Source organism: Ambystoma mexicanum, chromosome 11 (assembly GCF_040938575.1).
Source record: "Ambystoma mexicanum isolate Mex_15411 chromosome 11, UKY_AmexF1_1, whole genome shotgun sequence".
In the NCBI taxonomy this organism is placed as follows: Eukaryota; Metazoa; Chordata; class Amphibia; order Caudata; family Ambystomatidae; genus Ambystoma; species Ambystoma mexicanum.
In genome coordinates this window covers 1179666370-1179683207 of record NC_090934.1, presented here as the reverse complement: position 1 = coordinate 1179683207, position 16838 = coordinate 1179666370, and the positions used below count along the sequence as shown (strand labels likewise).

Genomic DNA, 16838 nt, shown 5'->3' with positions numbered 1-16838 from the left:
GAATATACTCTCGCGCATCCCACCCACCCCTCCTAACCCACCACCCTCCCCATCCATTTTAAAAATGTCACTTCATTCCCACTAGGCCCAGTTAAAAGGACAACACATTGGGTTCTTTATGCATTTTTTCCAAAGGCAAAATGTCGCGGTGCGCCCGTTTGCATGTCCACAAGGCCGGCCCAGTCCAAAGATGGTTTTTCACTGGAGTTCACTTTCCCAAAAAAGAAGCGAGGAAATACAGGAAGCACTGGAAATCAACCATGAGGCCTGCAGTGCGTGCTCCAACTCCATCTCCCTGTTCCAGAAAGCCTTGGCCAGCAGTTATAGGACGCCTGGAATGTTACAATCAAATGAAAAGAAAAAATCTGTTACAGACATGTCAGAGGTGGGATTCGAACCCACTGCGACCTGAACGCAGCGCCTTAGACCACTCGGCCATCCTGACTCTGCCATTTGCACCCCTCAGATGCGGCTTAGAGGCAATGTTGGAAAGTCTCAAAGACCACCCGCCTAAAATCCTCTCCTATTGCATTAAAGTCTCCCAATTCCTCCCAAAAGAATAATCACAGGCAGGGCAGCACTCATACAACGACTACTGGCACAGACGTGCAGGGTTCAATCCCTATGTACAGCAGCTACTTGTCACAAGCACACATGAGTCTTTCATGTTTCTGCAGAACGGTGCTGCCTGCCACCTGTTAACAGACACAAGCAACTACACCTCAGGAAATAGGAAGGCAGGAGGCGGGCTGGTTTATGCAAATAAAAGCATGCACTGTGTCCAACCCTTCAGGAGGTTCAGGCAGTGTGCTAGAGCCTTCTTGGTCACAAGAGGTTGGGCACTAGTGCCGGGGAGCCTGTTTAGGCTGAAAGGACTGTGTATGGGCCGGCCTGATCTCCCTGTACTCCTGCACAGGACTCACTCTAAATTACAGGGCTAAAGAGTTCTGCCAGCAAAGCCTATATACAATGGCCGTTCGTGGCCGTTCGGGGCCGTTTGGGCAGGCAGGTGGTTGGTTGGGCAGAGGGCGAGGAGGAAGAACTGTGTTCACTCCTCTGCCTGCCTTTTTACCTCTCGCTTCCCCCCACTCACTCCTCCATCTGCCTCCCACTATGTCACACTAACTTTCCACCTGACCCCCATTTCAAATAGGTCACTTCATTCCAACTAGGCCCAGTGAAAAGGACAAGACGTTGGGTTCTTTATGCATTTTTTCCAAAGACAAAATGCCGCGCTGCGCCCATTTGCAAGTCCACAAAGCTAGCACAGTCCTAAGACGGTTTTTCATTTAAGCACTGTAGTACACCTGCCAAAAGGGCAGTCAAGCATTCCAGGACCAACTGCAGACCTAGCTGGAGGACGGGAGTGTGTGGAGCAAGCTCCAACTCCATCTCCCTGTTCCAGAAATCCGTGGCCGGCAGTTATAGGAAGCGTGGAATGCAATCACATGAAAAGTAAAAACCCATTTCAGGCATGTCAGAAGTGGGATTCGAACCCACGCCTCCAGAGGAGACTGCGACCTGAACGCAGCGCCTTAGACCACTCGGCCATCCTGACTCTGCCTTAGGCGCTCGCCTGAATCGGCTTAGAGGCTATGTTGGCAAGTCTTTGACCACACTTAAATCCTCTTGGATTTCCTAAAATGTCTCCACAGTCTGCCAGGAATATACTCTCGCGCATCCCACCCACCCCTCCTAACCCACCACCCTCCCCATCCATTTTAAAAATGTCACTTCATTCCCACTAGGCCCAGTTAAAAGGACAACACATTGGGTTCTTTATGCATTTTTTCCAAAGGCAAAATGTCGCGGTGCGCCCGTTTGCATGTCCACAAGGCCGGCCCAGTCCAAAGATGGTTTTTCACTGGAGTTCACTTTCCCAAAAAAGAAGCGAGGAAATACAGGAAGCACTGGAAATCAACCATGAGGCCTGCAGTGCGTGCTCCAACTCCATCTCCCTGTTCCAGAAAGCCTTGGCCAGCAGTTATAGGACGCCTGGAATGTTACAATCAAATGAAAAGAAAAAATCTGTTACAGACATGTCAGAGGTGGGATTCGAACCCACTGCGACCTGAACGCAGCGCCTTAGACCACTCGGCCATCCTGACTCTGCCATTTGCATCCCTCAGATGCGGCTTAGAGGCAATGTTGGAAAGTCTCAAAAACCACCCGCCTAAAATCCTCTCCTATTGCATTAAAGTCTCCCAATTCCTCCCAAAAGAATAATCACAGGCAGGGCAGCACTCATACAACGACTACTGGCACAGACGTGCAGGGTTCAATCCCTATGTACAGCAGCTACTTGTCACAAGCACACATGAGTCTTTCATGTTTCTGCAGAACGGTGCTGCCTGCCACCTGTTAACAGACACAAGCAACTACACCTCAGGAAATAGGAAGGCAGGAGGCGGGCTGGTTTATGCAAATAAAAGCATGCACTGTGTCCAACCCTTCAGGAGGTTCAGGCAGTGTGCTAGAGCCTTCTTGGTCACAAGAGGTTGGGCACTAGTCCCGGGGAGCCTGTTTAGGCTGAAAGGACTGTGTATGGGCCGGCCTGATCTCCCTGTACTCCTGCACAGGACTCACTCTAAATGACAGGGCTAGAGAGTTCTGCCAGCAAAGCCTATATACAATGGCCGTTCGTGGCCGTTTGGGCAGGCAGGTGGTTGGTTGGGCAGAGGGCGAGGAGGAAGAACTGTGTTCACTCCTCTGCCTGCCTTTTTACCTCTCGCTTCCCCCCACTCACTCCTCCATCTGCCTCCCACTATGTCACACTAACTTTCCACCTGACCCCCATTTCAAATAGGTCACTTCATTCCAACTAGGCCCAGTGAAAAGGACAAGACGTTGGGTTCTTTATGCATTTTTTCCAAAGACAAAATGCCGCGCTGCGCCCATTTGCAAGTCCACAAAGCTAGCACAGTCCTAAGACGGTTTTTCATTTAAGCACTGTAGTACACCTGCCAAAAGGGCAGTCAAGCATTCCAGGACCAACTGCAGACCTAGCTGGAGGACGGGAGTGTGTGGAGCAAGCTCCAACTCCATCTCCCTGTTCCAGAAATCCGTGGCCGGCAGTTATAGGAAGCGTGGAATGCAATCACATGAAAAGTAAAAACCCATTTCAGGCATGTCAGAAGTGGGATTCGAACCCACACCTCCAGAGGAGACTGCGACCTGAACGCAGCGCCTTAGACCACTCGGCCATCCTGACTCTGCCTTAGGCGCTCGCCTGAATCGGCTTAGAGGCTATGTTGGCAAGTCTTTGACCACACTTAAATCCTCTTGGATTTCCTAAAATGTCTCCACAGTCTGCCAGGAATATACTCTCGCGCATCCCACCCACCCCTCCTAACCCACCACCCTCCCCATCCATTTTAAAAATGTCACTTCATTCCCACTAGGCCCAGTTAAAAGGACAACACATTGGGTTCTTTATGCATTTTTTCCAAAGGCAAAATGTCGCGGTGCGCCCGTTTGCATGTCCACAAGGCCGGCCCAGTCCAAAGATGGTTTTTCACTGGAGTTCACTTTCCCAAAAAAGAAGCGAGGAAATACAGGAAGCACTGGAAATCAACCATGAGGCCTGCAGTGCGTGCTCCAACTCCATCTCCCTGTTCCAGAAAGCCTTGGCCAGCAGTTATAGGACGCCTGGAATGTTACAATCAAATGAAAAGAAAAAATCTGTTACAGACATGTCAGAGGTGGGATTCGAACCCACTGCGACCTGAACGCAGCGCCTTAGACCACTCGGCCATCCTGACTCTGCCATTTGCATCCCTCAGATGCGGCTTAGAGGCAATGTTGGAAAGTCTCAAAGACCACCCGCCTAAAATCCTCTCCTATTGCATTAAAGTCTCCCAATTCCTCCCAAAAGAATAATCACAGGCAGGGCAGCACTCATACAACGACTACTGGCACAGACGTGCAGGGTTCAATCCCTATGTACAGCAGCTACTTGTCACAAGCACACATGAGTCTTTCATGTTTCTGCAGAACGGTGCTGCCTGCCACCTGTTAACAGACACAAGCAACTACACCTCAGGAAATAGGAAGGCAGGAGGCGGGCTGGTTTATGCAAATAAAAGCATGCACTGTGTCCAACCCTTCAGGAGGTTCAGGCAGTGTGCTAGAGCCTTCTTGGTCACAAGAGGTTGGGCACTAGTCCCGGGGAGCCTGTTTAGGCTGAAAGGACTGTGTATGGGCCGGCCTGATCTCCCTGTACTCCTGCACAGGACTCACTCTAAATGACAGGGCTAGAGAGTTCTGCCAGCAAAGCCTATATACAATGGCCGTTCGTGGCCGTTTGGGCAGGCAGGTGGTTGGTTGGGCAGAGGGCGAGGAGGAAGAACTGTGTTCACTCCTCTGCCTGCCTTTTTACCTCTCGCTTCCCCCCACTCACTCCTCCATCTGCCTCCCACTATGTCACACTAACTTTCCTCCTGACCTCCATTTCAAATAGGTCACTTCATTCCAACTAGGCCCAGTGAAAAGGACAAGACGTTGGGTTCTTTATGCATTTTTTCCAAAGACAAAATGCCGCGCTGCGCCCATTTGCAAGTCCACAAAGCTAGCACAGTCCTAAGACGGTTTTTCATTTAAGCACTGTAGTACACCTGCCAAAAGGGCAGTGAAGCATTCCAGGACGAACTGCAGACCTAGCTGGAGGACGGGAGTGTGTGGAGCAAGCTCCAACTCCATCTCCCTCTTCCAGAAGTCCGAGGCCGGCAGTTATAGGAAGCGTGGAATGCAATCACATGAAAAGTAAAAACCCGTTTCAGGCATGTCAGAAGTGGGATTCGAACCCAGACCTGAACGCAGCACCTTAGATCACTCGGCCATCCTGACTCTGCCTTAGGCGCTTGCCTGAATCGGCTTAGAGGCTATGTTGGCAAGTCTTTGACCACACTTAAATCCTCTTGGATTTCCTAAAATGTCTCCACAGTCTGCCAGGAATATACTCTTGCGCATCCCACCCACCCCTCCTAACCCACCACCCTCCCCATCCATTTTAAAAATGTCACTTCATTCCCACTAGGCCCAGTTAAAAGGACAACACATTGGGTTCTTTATGCATTTTTTCCAAAGGCAAAATGTCGCGGTGCGCCCGTTTGCATGTCCACAAGGCCGGCCCAGTCCAAAGATGGTTTTTCACTGGAGTTCACTTTCCCAAAAAAGAAGCGAGGAAATACAGGAAGCACTGGAAATCAACCATGAGGCCTGCAGTGCGTGCTCCAACTCCATCTCCCTGTTCCAGAAAGCCTTGGCCAGCAGTTATAGGACGCCTGGAATGTTACAATCAAATGAAAAGAAAAATTCTGTTACAGACATGTCAGAAGTGGGATTCGAACCCACGCCTCCAGAGGAGACTGCGACCTGAACGCAGCGCCTTAGACCACTCGGCCATCCTGACTCTGCCATTTGCACCCCTCAGATGCGGCTTAGAGGCAATGTTGGAAAGTCTCAAAGACCACCCGCCTAAAATCCTCTCCTATTGCATTAAAGTCTCCCAATTCCTCCCAAAAGAATAATCACAGGCAGGGCAGCACTCATACAACGACTACTGGCACAGACGTGCAGGGTTCAATCCCTATGTACAGCAGCTACTTGTCACAAGCACACATGAGTCTTTCATGTTTCTGCAGAACGGTGCTGCCTGCCACCTGTTAACAGACACAAGCAACTACACCTCAGGAAATAGGAAGGCAGGAGGCGGGCTGGTTTATGCAAATAAAAGCATGCACTGTGTCCAACCCTTCAGGAGGTTCAGGCAGTGTGCTAGAGCCTTCTTGGTCACAAGAGGTTGGGCACTAGTCCCGGGGAGCCTGTTTAGGCTGAAAGGACTGTGTATGGGCCGGCCTGATCTCCCTGTACTCCTGCACAGGACTCACTCTAAATGATAGGGCTAAAGAGTTCTGCCAGCAAAGCCTATATACAATGGCCGTTCGGGGCCGTTTGGGCAGACAGGTGGTTGGTTGGGCAGAGGGCGAGGAGGAAGAACTGTGTTCACTCCTCTGCCTGCCTTTTTACCTCTCGCTTCCCCCCACTCACTCCTCCATCTGCCTCCCACTATGTCACACTAACTTTCCACCTGACCCCCATTTCAAATAGGTCACTTCATTCCAACTAGGCCCAGTGAAAAGGACAAGACGTTGGGTTCTTTATGCATTTTTTCCAAAGACAAAATGCCGCGCTGCGCCCATTTGCAAGTCCACAAAGCTAGCACAGTCCTAAGACGGTTTTTCATTTAAGCACTGTAGTACACCTGCCAAAAGGGCAGTCAAGCATTCCAGGACCAACTGCAGACCTAGCTGGAGGACGGGAGTGTGTGGAGCAAGCTCCAACTCCATCTCCCTGTTCCAGAAATCCGTGGCCGGCAGTTATAGGAAGCGTGGAATGCAATCACATGAAAAGTAAAAACCCATTTCAGGCATGTCAGAAGTGGGATTCGAACCCACGCCTCCAGAGGAGACTGCGACCTGAACGCAGCGCCTTAGACCACTCGGCCATCCTGACTCTGCCTTAGGCGCTCGCCTGAATCGGCTTAGAGGCTATGTTGGCAAGTCTTTGACCACACTTAAATCCTCTTGGATTTCCTAAAATGTCTCCACAGTCTGCCAGGAATATACTCTCGCGCATCCCACCCACCCCTCCTAACCCACCACCCTCCCCATCCATTTTAAAAATGTCACTTCATTCCCACTAGGCCCAGTTAAAAGGACAACACATTGGGTTCTTTATGCATTTTTTCCAAAGGCAAAATGTCGCGGTGCGCCCGTTTGCATGTCCACAAGGCCGGCCCAGTCCAAAGATGGTTTTTCACTGGAGTTCACTTTCCCAAAAAAGAAGCGAGGAAATACAGGAAGCACTGGAAATCAACCATGAGGCCTGCAGTGCGTGCTCCAACTCCATCTCCCTGTTCCAGAAAGCCTTGGCCAGCAGTTATAGGACGCCTGGAATGTTACAATCAAATGAAAAGAAAAAATCTGTTACAGACATGTCAGAGGTGGGATTCGAACCCACTGCGACCTGAACGCAGCGCCTTAGACCACTCGGCCATCCTGACTCTGCCATTTGCATCCCTCAGATGCGGCTTAGAGGCAATGTTGGAAAGTCTCAAAGACCACCCGCCTAAAATCCTCTCCTATTGCATTAAAGTCTCCCAATTCCTCCCAAAAGAATAATCACAGGCAGGGCAGCACTCATACAACGACTACTGGCACAGACGTGCAGGGTTCAATCCCTATGTACAGCAGCTACTTGTCACAAGCACACATGAGTCTTTCATGTTTCTGCAGAACGGTGCTGCCTGCCACCTGTTAACAGACACAAGCAACTACACCTCAGGAAATAGGAAGGCAGGAGGCGGGCTGGTTTATGCAAATAAAAGCATGCACTGTGTCCAACCCTTCAGGAGGTTCAGGCAGTGTGCTAGAGCCTTCTTGGTCACAAGAGGTTGGGCACTAGTCCCGGGGAGCCTGTTTAGGCTGAAAGGACTGTGTATGGGCCGGCCTGATCTCCCTGTACTCCTGCACAGGACTCACTCTAAATGACAGGGCTAGAGAGTTCTGCCAGCAAAGCCTATATACAATGGCCGTTCGTGGCCGTTTGGGCAGGCAGGTGGTTGGTTGGGCAGAGGGCGAGGAGGAAGAACTGTGTTCACTCCTCTGCCTGCCTTTTTACCTCTCGCTTCCCCCCACTCACTCCTCCATCTGCCTCCCACTATGTCACACTAACTTTCCACCTGACCCCCATTTCAAATAGGTCACTTCATTCCAACTAGGCCCAGTGAAAAGGACAAGACGTTGGGTTCTTTATGCATTTTTTCCAAAGACAAAATGCCGCGCTGCGCCCATTTGCAAGTCCACAAAGCTAGCACAGTCCTAAGACGGTTTTTCATTTAAGCACTGTAGTACACCTGCCAAAAGGGCAGTCAAGCATTCCAGGACCAACTGCAGACCTAGCTGGAGGACGGGAGTGTGTGGAGCAAGCTCCAACTCCATCTCCCTGTTCCAGAAATCCGTGGCCGGCAGTTATAGGAAGCGTGGAATGCAATCACATGAAAAGTAAAAACCCATTTCAGGCATGTCAGAAGTGGGATTCGAACCCACACCTCCAGAGGAGACTGCGACCTGAACGCAGCGCCTTAGACCACTCGGCCATCCTGACTCTGCCTTAGGCGCTCGCCTGAATCGGCTTAGAGGCTATGTTGGCAAGTCTTTGACCACACTTAAATCCTCTTGGATTTCCTAAAATGTCTCCACAGTCTGCCAGGAATATACTCTCGCGCATCCCACCCACCCCTCCTAACCCACCACCCTCCCCATCCATTTTAAAAATGTCACTTCATTCCCACTAGGCCCAGTTAAAAGGACAACACATTGGGTTCTTTATGCATTTTTTCCAAAGGCAAAATGTCGCGGTGCGCCCGTTTGCATGTCCACAAGGCCGGCCCAGTCCAAAGATGGTTTTTCACTGGAGTTCACTTTCCCAAAAAAGAAGCGAGGAAATACAGGAAGCACTGGAAATCAACCATGAGGCCTGCAGTGCGTGCTCCAACTCCATCTCCCTGTTCCAGAAAGCCTTGGCCAGCAGTTATAGGACGCCTGGAATGTTACAATCAAATGAAAAGAAAAAATCTGTTACAGACATGTCAGAGGTGGGATTCGAACCCACTGCGACCTGAACGCAGCGCCTTAGACCACTCGGCCATCCTGACTCTGCCATTTGCATCCCTCAGATGCGGCTTAGAGGCAATGTTGGAAAGTCTCAAAGACCACCCGCCTAAAATCCTCTCCTATTGCATTAAAGTCTCCCAATTCCTCCCAAAAGAATAATCACAGGCAGGGCAGCACTCATACAACGACTACTGGCACAGACGTGCAGGGTTCAATCCCTATGTACAGCAGCTACTTGTCACAAGCACACATGAGTCTTTCATGTTTCTGCAGAACGGTGCTGCCTGCCACCTGTTAACAGACACAAGCAACTACACCTCAGGAAATAGGAAGGCAGGAGGCGGGCTGGTTTATGCAAATAAAAGCATGCACTGTGTCCAACCCTTCAGGAGGTTCAGGCAGTGTGCTAGAGCCTTCTTGGTCACAAGAGGTTGGGCACTAGTCCCGGGGAGCCTGTTTAGGCTGAAAGGACTGTGTATGGGCCGGCCTGATCTCCCTGTACTCCTGCACAGGACTCACTCTAAATGACAGGGCTAGAGAGTTCTGCCAGCAAAGCCTATATACAATGGCCGTTCGTGGCCGTTTGGGCAGGCAGGTGGTTGGTTGGGCAGAGGGCGAGGAGGAAGAACTGTGTTCACTCCTCTGCCTGCCTTTTTACCTCTCGCTTCCCCCCACTCACTCCTCCATCTGCCTCCCACTATGTCACACTAACTTTCCTCCTGACCTCCATTTCAAATAGGTCACTTCATTCCAACTAGGCCCAGTGAAAAGGACAAGACGTTGGGTTCTTTATGCATTTTTTCCAAAGACAAAATGCCGCGCTGCGCCCATTTGCAAGTCCACAAAGCTAGCACAGTCCTAAGACGGTTTTTCATTTAAGCACTGTAGTACACCTGCCAAAAGGGCAGTGAAGCATTCCAGGACGAACTGCAGACCTAGCTGGAGGACGGGAGTGTGTGGAGCAAGCTCCAACTCCATCTCCCTCTTCCAGAAGTCCGAGGCCGGCAGTTATAGGAAGCGTGGAATGCAATCACATGAAAAGTAAAAACCCGTTTCAGGCATGTCAGAAGTGGGATTCGAACCCAGACCTGAACGCAGCACCTTAGATCACTCGGCCATCCTGACTCTGCCTTAGGCGCTTGCCTGAATCGGCTTAGAGGCTATGTTGGCAAGTCTTTGACCACACTTAAATCCTCTTGGATTTCCTAAAATGTCTCCACAGTCTGCCAGGAATATACTCTTGCGCATCCCACCCACCCCTCCTAACCCACCACCCTCCCCATCCATTTTAAAAATGTCACTTCATTCCCACTAGGCCCAGTTAAAAGGACAACACATTGGGTTCTTTATGCATTTTTTCCAAAGGCAAAATGTCGCGGTGCGCCCGTTTGCATGTCCACAAGGCCGGCCCAGTCCAAAGATGGTTTTTCACTGGAGTTCACTTTCCCAAAAAAGAAGCGAGGAAATACAGGAAGCACTGGAAATCAACCATGAGGCCTGCAGTGCGTGCTCCAACTCCATCTCCCTGTTCCAGAAAGCCTTGGCCAGCAGTTATAGGACGCCTGGAATGTTACAATCAAATGAAAAGAAAAATTCTGTTACAGACATGTCAGAAGTGGGATTCGAACCCACGCCTCCAGAGGAGACTGCGACCTGAACGCAGCGCCTTAGACCACTCGGCCATCCTGACTCTGCCATTTGCACCCCTCAGATGCGGCTTAGAGGCAATGTTGGAAAGTCTCAAAGACCACCCGCCTAAAATCCTCTCCTATTGCATTAAAGTCTCCCAATTCCTCCCAAAAGAATAATCACAGGCAGGGCAGCACTCATACAACGACTACTGGCACAGACGTGCAGGGTTCAATCCCTATGTACAGCAGCTACTTGTCACAAGCACACATGAGTCTTTCATGTTTCTGCAGAACGGTGCTGCCTGCCACCTGTTAACAGACACAAGCAACTACACCTCAGGAAATAGGAAGGCAGGAGGCGGGCTGGTTTATGCAAATAAAAGCATGCACTGTGTCCAACCCTTCAGGAGGTTCAGGCAGTGTGCTAGAGCCTTCTTGGTCACAAGAGGTTGGGCACTAGTCCCGGGGAGCCTGTTTAGGCTGAAAGGACTGTGTATGGGCCGGCCTGATCTCCCTGTACTCCTGCACAGGACTCACTCTAAATGATAGGGCTAAAGAGTTCTGCCAGCAAAGCCTATATACAATGGCCGTTCGGGGCCGTTTGGGCAGACAGGTGGTTGGTTGGGCAGAGGGCGAGGAGGAAGAACTGTGTTCACTCCTCTGCCTGCCTTTTTACCTCTCGCTTCCCCCCACTCACTCCTCCATCTGCCTCCCACTATGTCACACTAACTTTCCTCCTGACCTCCATTTCAAATAGGTCACTTCATTCCAACTAGGCCCAGTGAAAAGGACAAGACGTTGGGTTCTTTATGCATTTTTTCCAAAGACAAAATGCTGCGCTGCGCCCATTTGCAAGTCCACAAAGCTAGCACAGTCCTAAGACGGTTTTTCATTTAAGCACTGTAGTACACCTGCCAAAAGGGCAGTGAAGCATTCCAGGACGAACTGCAGACCTAGCTGGAGGACGGGAGTGTGTGGAGCAAGCTCCAACTCCATCTCCCTGTTCCAGAAGTCCGTGGCCGGCAGTTTTAGGAAGCGTGGAATGCAATCACATGAAAAGTAAAAACCCGTTTCAGGCATGTCAGAAGTGGGATTCGAACCCAGACCTGAACGCAGCACCTTAGACCACTCGGCCATCCTGACTCTGCCTTAGGCGCTCGCCTGAATCGGCTTAGAGGCTATGTTGGCAAGTCTTTGACCACACTTAAATCCTCTTGGATTTCCTAAAATGTCTCCACAGTCTGCCAGGAATATACTCTCGCGCATCCCACCCACCCCTCCTAACCCACCACCCTCCCCATCCATTTTAAAAATGTCACTTCATTCCCACTAGGCCCAGTTAAAAGGACAACACATTGGGTTCTTTATGCATTTTTTCCAAAGGCAAAATGTCGCGGTGCGCCCGTTTGCATGTCCACAAGGCCGGCCCAGTCCAAAGATGGTTTTTCACTGGAGTTCACTTTCCCAAAAAAGAAGCGAGGAAATACAGGAAGCACTGGAAATCAACCATGAGGCCTGCAGTGCGTGCTCCAACTCCATCTCCCTGTTCCAGAAAGCCTTGGCCAGCAGTTATAGGACGCCTGGAATGTTACAATCAAATGAAAAGAAAAATTCTGTTACAGACATGTCAGAAGTGGGATTCGAACCCACGCTTCCAGAGGAGACTGCGACCTGAACGCAGCGCCTTAGACCACTCGGCCATCCTGACTCTGCCATTTGCACCCCTCAGATGCGGCTTAGAGGCAATGTTGGAAAGTCTCAAAGACCACCCGCCTAAAATCCTCTCCTATTGCATTAAAGTCTCCCAATTCCTCCCAAAAGAATAATCACAGGCAGGGCAGCACTCATACAACGACTACTGGCACAGACGTGCAGGGTTCAATCCCTATGTACAGCAGCTACTTGTCACAAGCACACATGAGTCTTTCATGTTTCTGCAGAACGGTGCTGCCTGCCACCTGTTAACAGACACAAGCAACTACACCTCAGGAAATAGGAAGGCAGGAGGCGGGCTGGTTTATGCAAATAAAAGCATGCACTGTGTCCAACCCTTCAGGAGGTTCAGGCAGTGTGCTAGAGCCTTCTTGGTCACAAGAGGTTGGGCACTAGTCCCGGGGAGCCTGTTTAGGCTGAAAGGACTGTGTATGGGCCGGCCTGATCTCCCTGTACTCCTGCACAGGACTCACTCTAAATGACAGGGCTAAAGAGTTCTGCCAGCAAAGCCTATATACAATGGCCGTTCGTGGCCGTTTGGGCAGGCAGGTGGTTGGTTGGGCAGAGGGCGAGGAGGAAGAACTGTGTTCACTCCTCTGCCTGCCTTTTTACCTCTCGCTTCCCCCCACTCACTCCTCCATCTGCCTCCCACTATGTCACACTAACTTTCCACCTGACCCCCATTTCAAATAGGTCACTTCATTCCAACTAGGCCCAGTGAAAAGGACAAGACGTTGGGTTCTTTATGCATTTTTTCCAAAGACAAAATGCCGCGCTGCGCCCATTTGCAAGTCCACAAAGCTAGCACAGTCCTAAGACGGTTTTTCATTTAAGCACTGTAGTACACCTGCCAAAAGGGCAGTGAAGCATTCCAGGACGAACTGCAGACCTAGCTGGAGGACGGGAGTGTGTGGAGCAAGCTCCAACTCCATCTCCCTGTTCCAGAAGTCTGTGGCCGGCAGTTATAGGAAGCGTGGAATGCAATCACATGAAAAGTAAAAACCCGTTTCAGGCATGTCAGAAGTGGGATTCGAACCCAGACCTGAACGCAGCACCTTAGACCACTCGGCCATCCTGACTCTGCCTTAGGCGCTTGCCTGAATCGGCTTAGAGGCTATGTTGGCAAGTCTTTGACCACACTTAAATCCTCTTGGATTTCCTAAAATGTCTCCACAGTCTTCCAGGAATATACTCTCGCGCATCCCACCCACCCCTCCTAACCCACCACCCTCCCCATCCATTTTAAAAATGTCACTTCATTCCCACTAGGCACAGTTAAAAGGACAACACATTGGGTTCTTTATGCATTTTTTCCAAAGGCAAAATGTCGCGGTGCGCCCGTTTGCATGTCCACAAGGCCGGCCCAGTCCAAAGATGGTTTTTCACTGGAGTTCACTTTCCCAAAAAAGAAGCGAGGAAATACAGGAAGCACTGGAAATCAACCATGAGGCCTGCAGTGCGTGCTCCAACTCCATCTCCCTGTTCCAGAAAGCCTTGGCCAGCAGTTATAGGACGCCTGGAATGTTACAATCAAATGAAAAGAAAAATTCTGTTACAGACATGTCAGAAGTGGGATTCGAACCCACGCCTCCAGAGGAGACTGCGACCTGAACGCAGCGTCTTAGACCACTCGGCCATCCTGACTCTGCCATTTGCACCCCTCAGATGCGGCTTAGAGGCAATGTTGGAAAGTCTCAAAGACCACCCGCCTAAAATCCTCTCCTATTGCATTAAAGTCTCCCAATTCCTCCCAAAAGAATAATCACAGGCAGGGCAGCACTCATACAATGACTACTGGCACAGACGTGCAGGGTTCAATCCCTATGTACAGCAGCTACTTGTCACAAGCACACATGAGTCTTTCATGTTTCTGCAGAACGGTGCTGCCTGCCACCTGTTAACAGACACAAGCAACTACACCTCAGGAAATAGGAAGGCAGGAGGCGGGCTGGTTTATGCAAATAAAAGCATGCACTGTGTCCAACCCTTCAGGAGGTTCAGGCAGTGTGCTAGAGCCTTCTTGGTCACAAGAGGTTGGGCACTAGTCCCGGGGAGCCTGTTTAGGCTGAAAGGACTGTGTATGGGCCGGCCTGATCTCCCTGTACTCCTGCACAGGACTCACTCTAAATGACAGGGCTAAAGAGTTCTGCCAGCAAAGCCTATATACAATGGCCGTTCGTGGCCGTTTGGGCAGGCAGGTGGTTGGTTGGGCAGAGGGCAAGGAGGAAGAACTGTGTTCACTCCTCTGCCTGCCTTTTTACCTCTCGCTTCCCCCCACTCACTCCTCCATCTGCCTCCCACTATGTCACACTAACTTTCCTCCTGACCTCCATTTCAAATAGGTCACTTCATTCCAACTAGGCCCAGTGAAAAGGACAAGACGTTGGGTTCTTTATGCATTTTTTCCAAAGACAAAATGCCGCGCTGCGCCCATTTGCAAGTCCACAAAGCTAGCACAGTCCTAAGACGGTTTTTCATTTAAGCACTGTAGTACACCTGCCAAAAGGGCAGTGAAGCATTCCAGGACGAACTGCAGACCTAGCTGGAGGACGGGAGTGTGTGGAGCAAGCTCCAACTCCATCTCCCTGTTCCAGAAGTCCGAGGCCGGCAGTTATAGGAAGCGTGGAATGCAATCACATGAAAAGTAAAAACCTGTTTCAGGCATGTCAGAAGTGGGATTCGAACCCAGACCTGAACGCAGCACCTTAGATCACTCGGCCATCCTGACTCTGCCTTAGGCGCTTGCCTGAATCGGCTTAGAGGCTATGTTGGCAAGTCTTTGACCACACTTAAATCCTCTTGGATTTCCTAAAATGTCTCCACAGTCTGCCAGGAATATACTCTTGCGCATCCCACCCACCCCTCCTAACCCACCACCCTCCCCATCCATTTTAAAAATGTCACTTCATTCCCACTAGGCCCAGTTAAAAGGACAACACATTGGGTTCTTTATGCATTTTTTCCAAAGGCAAAATGTCGCGGTGCGCCCGTTTGCATGTCCACAAGGCCGGCCCAGTCCAAAGATGGTTTTTCACTGGAGTTCACTTTCCCAAAAAAGAAGCGAGGAAATACAGGAAGCACTGGAAATCAACCATGAGGCCTGCAGTGCGTGCTCCAACTCCATCTCCCTGTTCCAGAAAGCCTTGGCCAGCAGTTATAGGACGCCTGGAATGTTACAATCAAATGAAAAGAAAAATTCTGTTACAGACATGTCAGAAGTGGGATTCGAACCCACGCCTCCAGAGGAGACTGCGACCTGAACGCAGCGCCTTAGACCACTCGGCCATCCTGACTCTGCCATTTGCACCCCTCAGATGCGGCTTAGAGGCAATGTTGGAAAGTCTCAAAGACCACCCGCCTAAAATCCTCTCCTATTGCATTAAAGTCTCCCAATTCCTCCCAAAAGAATAATCACAGGCAGGGCAGCACTCATACAACGACTACTGGCACAGACGTGCAGGGTTCAATCCCTATGTACAGCAGCTACTTGTCACAAGCACACATGAGTCTTTCATGTTTCTGCAGAACGGTGCTGCCTGCCACCTGTTAACAGACACAAGCAACTACACCTCAGGAAATAGGAAGGCAGGAGGCGGGCTGGTTTATGCAAATAAAAGCATGCACTGTGTCCAACCCTTCAGGAGGTTCAGGCAGTGTGCTAGAGCCTTCTTGGTCACAAGAGGTTGGGCACTAGTCCCGGGGAGCCTGTTTAGGCTGAAAGGACTGTGTATGGGCCGGCCTGATCTCCCTGTACTCCTGCACAGGACTCACTCTAAATGATAGGGCTAAAGAGTTCTGCCAGCAAAGCCTATATACAATGGCCGTTCGGGGCCGTTTGGGCAGACAGGTGGTTGGTTGGGCAGAGGGCGAGGAGGAAGAACTGTGTTCACTCCTCTGCCTGCCTTTTTACCTCTCGCTTCCCCCCACTCACTCCTCCATCTGCCTCCCACTATGTCACACTAACTTTCCTCCTGACCTCCATTTCAAATAGGTCACTTCATTCCAACTAGGCCCAGTGAAAAGGACAAGACGTTGGGTTCTTTATGCATTTTTTCCAAAGACAAAATGCTGCGCTGCGCCCATTTGCAAGTCCACAAAGCTAGCACAGTCCTAAGACGGTTTTTCATTTAAGCACTGTAGTACACCTGCCAAAAGGGCAGTGAAGCATTCCAGGACGAACTGCAGACCTAGCTGGAGGACGGGAGTGTGTGGAGCAAGCTCCAACTCCATCTCCCTGTTCCAGAAATCCGTGGCCGGCAGTTATAGGAAGCGTGGAATGCAATCACATGAAAAGTAAAAACCCATTTCAGGCATGTCAGAAGTGGGATTCGAACCCACGCCTCCAGAGGAGACTGCGACCTGAACGCAGCGCCTTAGACCACTCGGCCATCCTGACTCTGCCTTAGGCGCTCGCCTGAATCGGCTTAGAGGCTATGTTGGCAAGTCTTTGACCACACTTAAATCCTCTTGGATTTCCTAAAATGTCTCCACAGTCTGCCAGGAATATACTCTCGCGCATCCCACCCACCCCTCCTAACCCACCACCCTCCCCATCCATTTTAAAAATGTCACTTCATTCCCACTAGGCCCAGTTAAAAGGACAACACATTGGGTTCTTTATGCATTTTTTCCAAAGGCAAAATGTCGCGGTGCGCCCGTTTGCATGTCCACAAGGCCGGCCCAGTCCAAAGATGGTTTTTCACTGGAGTTCACTTTCCCAAAAAAGAAGCGAGGAAATACAGGAAGCACTGGAAATCAACCATGAGGCCTGCAGTGCGTGCTCCAACTCCATCTCCCTGTTCCAGAAAGCCTTGGCCAG

The 16838-nt window shown here is 50.5% G+C and overlaps 10 non-coding genes across 10 annotated transcripts; all 10 read right to left on the bottom strand.

The window, feature by feature from the left end:
* Window positions 1–1475: 1475 nt before the first annotated feature.
* Window positions 1476–1558, bottom strand: TRNAL-CAG (transfer RNA leucine (anticodon CAG)). The gene has a single exon. It is a non-coding gene; the product is annotated as a tRNA-Leu (tRNA).
* Window positions 1559–3128: 1570 nt separating this feature from the next.
* TRNAL-CAG (transfer RNA leucine (anticodon CAG)) lies at window positions 3129–3211 on the bottom strand. The gene has a single exon. It is a non-coding gene; the product is annotated as a tRNA-Leu (tRNA).
* A 2116-nt stretch (window positions 3212–5327) lies between these two features.
* On the bottom strand, window positions 5328–5410 carry TRNAL-CAG (transfer RNA leucine (anticodon CAG)). Its single transcript has one exon. It is a non-coding gene; the product is annotated as a tRNA-Leu (tRNA).
* Window positions 5411–6430: 1020 nt separating this feature from the next.
* Window positions 6431–6513, bottom strand: TRNAL-CAG (transfer RNA leucine (anticodon CAG)). The gene has a single exon. It is a non-coding gene; the product is annotated as a tRNA-Leu (tRNA).
* A 1570-nt stretch (window positions 6514–8083) lies between these two features.
* Window positions 8084–8166, bottom strand: TRNAL-CAG (transfer RNA leucine (anticodon CAG)). Its single transcript has one exon. It is a non-coding gene; the product is annotated as a tRNA-Leu (tRNA).
* Window positions 8167–10282: 2116 nt separating this feature from the next.
* On the bottom strand, window positions 10283–10365 carry TRNAL-CAG (transfer RNA leucine (anticodon CAG)). The gene has a single exon. It is a non-coding gene; the product is annotated as a tRNA-Leu (tRNA).
* A 1566-nt stretch (window positions 10366–11931) lies between these two features.
* Window positions 11932–12014, bottom strand: TRNAL-CAG (transfer RNA leucine (anticodon CAG)). Its single transcript has one exon. It is a non-coding gene; the product is annotated as a tRNA-Leu (tRNA).
* Window positions 12015–13580: 1566 nt separating this feature from the next.
* TRNAL-CAG (transfer RNA leucine (anticodon CAG)) lies at window positions 13581–13663 on the bottom strand. Its single transcript has one exon. It is a non-coding gene; the product is annotated as a tRNA-Leu (tRNA).
* Window positions 13664–15229: 1566 nt separating this feature from the next.
* On the bottom strand, window positions 15230–15312 carry TRNAL-CAG (transfer RNA leucine (anticodon CAG)). The gene has a single exon. It is a non-coding gene; the product is annotated as a tRNA-Leu (tRNA).
* A 1020-nt stretch (window positions 15313–16332) lies between these two features.
* Window positions 16333–16415, bottom strand: TRNAL-CAG (transfer RNA leucine (anticodon CAG)). The gene has a single exon. It is a non-coding gene; the product is annotated as a tRNA-Leu (tRNA).
* Window positions 16416–16838: the final 423 nt, after the last annotated feature.